Raw genomic sequence first — 6,874 nt, 5'->3', positions numbered from 1 at the left:
CTCAGAAACGCTCTTGTAATCACATACCGAACTGCAGAGAGAGAGAGAGAGAAGAGAGAGAGAGAGAGAGAGAGAGGGGGGTACAATGACCAACTCGAGTGAAATGATTAATGCATGTTTACCCGCCAGAGACCAAGAAGTCTTCGGAGTCGTCTGAAAAAAAAAAAAAAAAGTTTCTCGCGGATGCGTCTAAATGCTGTGATACATCATTTATTAGATCTGCCCGCAAAGTGCTCTGAACTCTAATGGAAAGGTATGATGATGCGATAGATCGATAGATCGCTTCGCCCTTTCTCTCATTTTCCATAGGAAAATAAAAAAAAAAAATTTCAACCGCGGCTGATTCGACTTGGCCTTGGAAAGTTCGGCCTAGAATGCGAAGTGGCTCCCTCCCAGTCCAGGCAGCAACTGGAGGAGGAAGGAAGAGGACGACAAAAGCAGAGAGAGAGAGAGAGAGAGAGTGAGAGAGAGAAGAGCTCGGCAGTCGGAGCTGAGCCTGAGCGAGCAGCTCCCTCTCTCAGTCAGTCAGTGTGTGCTCGGCAGTCGCGAAGGTTGAACGCATACCGAACCGCCTCTCGTGTCACTTCCCCCTCCCCACAAAACCTTCTCGTTGCCTTGAAAACTCTACGCCATTCGCCCTCCCCATTTCCTTTATGCCTGTCGTAGTACATCGCCTTCGCCTCTCATTTTAATTCCTCCTTAGTGAACGGGGAGAGGGCGTAGACGAATGCTTTTAGGTAATAAGTGGGCCTGCGGAAATCGTTTGGACCGATATAAACAAAGACGCCCATGCATTCATTTTCCGTTATGGAACTCGCGTGAGGAGTCGCTATTTACCGCCAGGTGTGTGTGAGTGTGTGTGTGTAGCCAGGTGACGGACGCCTGAGTCACCTCCCTTTTTGTAGTGTTTCTATTTAGAATTCCTTCCAAACCCCTTTTCAGAAAGGCGGTTCATATATACATATTTTAGAGGAGGAAGGCTTTTTTGAATAGCGTGTGTGGTTTTATGTGAACTTCTACATATACATTTTTTGTAGTGACACTGATCCATTTTTGTCACATTTTTTGTCAATGTGAAGGATTTAGATTTCATTTTTTGTCGTAGTGTTGTTTTAATTTTCTTAAATGTTTTTTGTGACAATGTGATTTTTTGAAATGTAGCAATTTGGAATAATAGTTTTTTTGTGAATGATATTCGTCCAGATTATTTCAAAGAGTTTATCATTAAAAAAAACATAATAATATCTAATTGTCTTTTGCTTTAGAATATTTCCGACTGTTTGTCAAAGAAACTCTTATCAGATTTTAATCAAATTTCGGGATTCATAATTCAGTAAATTACCATTTACTTTCCAATGAAAATCTCGTCTTGTACAACATTTCTGAGAAGTTTTCAATTAACTTTAGACACCAAGAGAGAAGCGTTTTGGGCAGAAAAGTGGTAAGTGGTAAAAATGATTTTTTTTTAAACAAAGCTTATTTATTCCCCTTTTCGCAAGTTTCAACTACTGAATATTTCAATTTTCAATATCTTCTAAAACGAGGATGTATTTACTTGTAGTATTCAATTTTGGTGAGATCCACTTTCTAGATAGCAGGATCTAGAAATTAAATTTGGGTCAATGTGTTCAATTTAATCCTAGAAATACGTGGTATTTTTAGATACACATCAAATTAAGTAGGTGGAATAATATAGGATATATATAATATAAGTACATATATATATATATATATATATATATAACTATATATATATATATATATATATATATATATATAGATATATATATATATATATATATATATTATATGTATACATAACATACATATACATACATGTGTGTATGTCTGGGAGCCCTTGTCTGTTGCCCAAATCTTCTCATTCTGGCCCAGACTAAATTCTGGGTAGTATGATCCCGTAATAGTCGACTGCTTTCTGCATTAAATTACCAGGAAAGAGTCAATATGTAACCGACTTCAGCAGTTGAATTAACATAACATGATTAGTAGTAGGATGTGTTGCTGCTGTCGAATGCTAAATTGTGGATTATCTCTCTCTCTCTCTCTCTCTCTCTCTCTCTCTCTCTCTCTCTCTCTCTCTCTCTCTCTCTGTCGTGCACATGCATACTGAAGTTGTATTTATAGAATAATTGCCTCATAACACATATATATGAATATATGTTAGTGGCTATACATCTGCGAATACATTATACACATCAATACATACACATACACGTGTATATGTATGTATGTATATATATTTATATATACATGTGCATATGTATATATGTATAATGTGTGTGTGGGAGTGAGTGTATATATGTCCTTTTGGACTGCAACATTATAAATAGACAGCTCTGATGCATATGGTGAATACTCACTCGTAAATTGACGAGTAAATTCACTTTCATCTCTTCATGCTCTCTTCTTAGTTCGGAACTCGAAAGTGAATTAGGTCATTATTTGATACAAACAACATACTATATATTTCAAAAAATGATCAATACGTAATTACATTTTTAATAAGAGAGATTTATTAACATTTCTTTGAGACGTCCCTCTCTCAAGGTCACTTTCTGTTTGCTCATTGATCTGCTCGTATTACGATGTTTTCTTTTCTTTCTTTGTTTATTTATTTGTATTGGATATCGACTTTTATTTGCGTTGTCATTGAAAGAGGAAAAGTATTTTTTTTAAATGATAGATATGTATATATATGTTTTTTTTTTATCTTTTGTTGAAATGATGGCAAAGAAAACACGCTAAATCTTGGGTTTGGGTCGATGGTAGGTACGTGTGTGTGTGTGTGTGTGTGTGTGTGTGTGTGTGTGTGAAAGAGAGAGAGAGAGAGAGAGAGAGAGAGAGAGATTAAAAAGTTAAAAGAGAGATAAATAAAAAGTCAAGTGAGAGAGAGAGAAAAATAAAAGTCCAAAGTGTGTGTGTGTGTGTTAGAGAGAGAGAGAGATAGAGAGATTCAAAAGTTAAAAGAGATAAATCACAAGTCAAGGGACAGAGAGAGAGAGAAAGAGGTTCAGAAGTCAAGAGAGAGAGAGATTCAAAAGTCGAAAGAGAAAGAGAGAGAGAGAGAAAAGTCCAAAATGTGTGTGTGTGAGAGAGTGAGAGAAAAGAGGGGAGATTAATTTCTGAGCACTGCTCCACTACTCTTATCCCACCCTCCAAACAAATCATAATAAAAAGGAAAAAAAATCCGGATTCCTTGATGGAAAAGGAAAGTAAGTCGGCCGGAGACTTCCTCTCCCTTTCAACCGCCCTTTCACAACCTCTCGATCTACCAACAGAAGCATCATTCAATCTTGCGTGAGAGAAGAAAGATTGATTTTCAACCCTCCAGGGTATTAAGATTGATTCTCGGCGGCTGAACTGTTGTTCTCCGATTGTTCTCTCTCTCTGTGCTGTTCCTGTCTCCTTTCATCGCGTTTCCTTTTATTCACCTATCAATTTGTCTGGCAGTGACTTTGATAATTGAGCTCTCTATCTCTTTCTCTCAACTAATATATATATGTATATATATATATATATATATATATATATATATATATATATCATATAATATATATATAAATTGCACGTGACTTCATGATATAAGCGAATACCACAGGAAAAATAATAGGCAGAAATTCGTACAGAGCTGCTTTCGTCTTTTAATGAGACATTGTCGAGGCACAAAATATTGAAATTATTATTTTCCCGTGGTATAATATATATATTATATATATATATATATATATATATATATATATATATATATATATATATATATATATATATATACGTTATATGTGTATGTATGTGTAAAAAAAACTTTATACAAAGTTGTAAATAAAGAAAACTTGCCATGAATGAAGAACGACATGGCTGGTGTTTACGAATGATAAGGGTTACTACCCACTCAGCCGTTGGGAATAGTGATGAGAAACAGCACAGGTTGGTGAATGATTCTGAAAATGTCTGCAAAGGGGAGAAAGTCGAACATAAATGTGATTAAGAGGAAATTCATGAAAGGAAAGAGATACCAGGAAGTTGGAGCAATTAATGACAACATGAAGCAGTTATTTCATAAGGTTAGGTTTATTAACATAAAGGTAAGAGACAAGAAGTGAATAAGAGATTAGGTTGAAGTTAGAAAGGCAACTGGCTTTATGCAAAATATTGGTAAGAGGCTTAGGGCGTCTGTGGGTGCAAAGGTGGGAGTGTATAAAGGAACTGTTGAGCCAAAACTCCTTTATGGAAGTAAAGTGGGGATATCTAAAAATGCCAAAGAAACATAAAATGCTGAAGAATTTGCGATAAAATGTGTATATACGCTATTTCTGGCGTGAAAAGAATTGAAAGGGTGCGAAATATGGTGAAAAATAATATATTGAAAAGGTTAGTATGGATGAAAGGATGGATAATACAGTTTGAGACGGTTAGTCCATGTGGGAAGATTGGGGATGATAAGTTGGCGGAGGAGTGTAAAATTCGGAAGCGTTAGGATAAAGATAAGGAGGATCTAGTAGGAAGAGCTGGAGAGATGAGGTGGGAGAAGTATTGGGAAAGAAGGACTTTACTTGCTATTTAAGAATCCCGAGTACTATATGCAAGAAATGGGTTTATGGAGCATTGTGTTGGGTGGTCAGTGCACTGCTGATAATTATACGCACACACACACATACATACATACATGTATATATATATATATATATATAGATATATAACATATAGTAGGAATACATACTTTTTTATCCCGATATAAATATAAATATTATATATAATATATATATACATATATATATAAAAATATATATATATCATATTTTATTATATATATATATATATAATATATATATATATATATATGATATAATATATACATTTCATGCATTATACCCTAATGTTTGACAAACCTTATAACACCATTTAGGATACCATCAGCTCGGAAACATAACACACTAGTAAATGTCAAATTATCAAAAGAAACATTTCAAAAAAACTGTTAACTACGCAACCCTCTATTACAACGTGCAGAGAAAAAAAAAAACGCTCGCGTTATTTGGCTCTAAAAAAAAATAACGCTGACGTTATTTGTCCCTAATCTTCATCGAAATATTAAGTAAACAACGATAGAGCACCAGGTGCGTTTGCAACAAACACTGTTGCGCCCTCATTATTTTCAACAGGTTTTTTTTTTTTTTTTTTTTTCCCGACCCTCGAACGCTATGCACCTGAGACTTCAACGGGGTTTGAACTCTGGAGGAGATATCGTTGAATAAGAATAAAATATAAAATGAAGAATAAAATATAAAATGAAGAATAAAATATAAGAAGAAGAATAAAATCTAAAATGTTGCTTTCGGAAAATGCAATAAGAAGAGAGTTCATGTGAAAGAAGAAGAAAAAAAAGATGGGAAAATAAAACAATAAATCCGGGTCGGGATTATCAGTGTACGTTGATTTAAGAAACTAGTTTCTCTCTCTCTCTCTCTTAAACTGTGTTCATTTGCTTCATGAATTCTTGTTGGTTCTCGTATTTATCAATCTGGAAAGGGTTGAAGTTTGGGCCCCAAAGGGACGCTTCAATGAACCTTCAGTAATACCTACAGTGCACCGCGTGAGGTGCACTGACGGCACTACCACCCTTCGGGGAAGGTATTATCCTGAACGCTTATATTGGTCACGGTCTAGAAACACTCTTAAGCTTCCAGACTTTTAGTACTAAATGTTTCAAATTCCTGATGTAGTCCTTTTTTGTTGTTGTGGGGGGGGGGGGGGAGGGGTCATCAAAATGTACGAGTTACAAACACGGTACATTTTAAAAGTCAAAGGCCTGGATTAAACTAAAAAAAATCGATAGCTCTTTCATTGGATGCCAACAGAGAAATCTATCTAAATTAAAAGCATTTTTTTTTATGAACTCACACCATTCATTCTTATTTTATAAACCCAAAATAAATTTTGTAAGAATGAACTCATTCGCAACGCATGAGATCAAATAAACCAGATAAACACGAAGCTGATCCTAATTGATTCAAAATACTTTAAGAATAATATTACGTAAAAGTATAAGTGTAAAGTAACGGACTGTGTAAATATCAACGGAATGAATAAAAAAAAGTAAAATTACAGACTAAAGTAGCTCTAATTAATAAAGATAAAAGGCAGGCCGTTTAAAGAAACATATGATTACCTTCTTCAAAAGTTTTGATTACGGGTCTTGCTGAAACTCACGAGTTTCCTACAAACATTTATAGCAGTTAATAAATTCAACCTTACACTGGCTTCTTCAGAGACTCAGCCCGAGGACGGGACGAAGTTTTTTTTTTTTTTTTTTTTTTTTTTTTTTTTTTTTTTTTCAAACTGAAGGGAAATAAAACAAGAAATGTTGACTTTCAATTTCGTAATTCAAATTGCAAAAGCTCTCCGGAGCGCCACTACGACTTTAAATGTCAAGAGATATAAGGTGTTTTTTGCTTGTATGAATAAAGAGTTAGTTACTCGTAAAACAGAACGCAATTATGATCTGACGCTCTCTGCATTTGTCCAGAGCAGTTTATATACATCCACGCAGACACAGAAATGTTATATATATAATATATATTTATATATATATATATATATATATATATATATATATATATATATATATACATCGAGCTACAAATGTCCTTTAATATCGAATTCGCTCTACCTCGGCATTATATATGTTTTCATATATATGTTAACCTAAGGGGGAATTTCTTCGCCGACAAATTTCTTATCGACTAAAAAATTCCCCTCCGGTTAACATATATGAAAATATATCAATTCCGAGGTAGAGCGAATTAGATATTAAAGGACATTTGTGGCTCGATATATATATGAATCACGGTAATGT

General features: G+C 34.5%; 1 protein-coding gene across 2 annotated transcripts in view; it reads left to right on the top strand.

Annotated features, from left to right (window-relative positions):
* Positions 1 to 513: 513 nt before the first annotated feature.
* LOC135225893 (ligand of Numb protein X 2-like) overlaps positions 514 to 6,874 on the top strand; it is a 66,192-nt gene continuing 59,831 nt past the window's right edge. Inside the window, exons 1-2 of one of the 2 annotated variants that reach the window (XM_064265473.1) lie at positions 514 to 843; positions 1,408 to 1,441. The gene's annotated coding sequence lies outside the window, so the exon portion shown is untranslated. The remainder of the gene's footprint in view (positions 844 to 1,407; positions 1,442 to 6,874) is intronic. The other variant, XM_064265472.1, reaches the window with a different exon arrangement.

Source organism: Macrobrachium nipponense, chromosome 13, assembly GCF_015104395.2.
Source record: "Macrobrachium nipponense isolate FS-2020 chromosome 13, ASM1510439v2, whole genome shotgun sequence".
Classification (NCBI taxonomy): domain Eukaryota; kingdom Metazoa; phylum Arthropoda; class Malacostraca; order Decapoda; family Palaemonidae; genus Macrobrachium; species Macrobrachium nipponense.
Note: the sequence above shows the minus strand (reverse complement) of the source record. Positions and strands in the feature narration are given on the sequence as shown.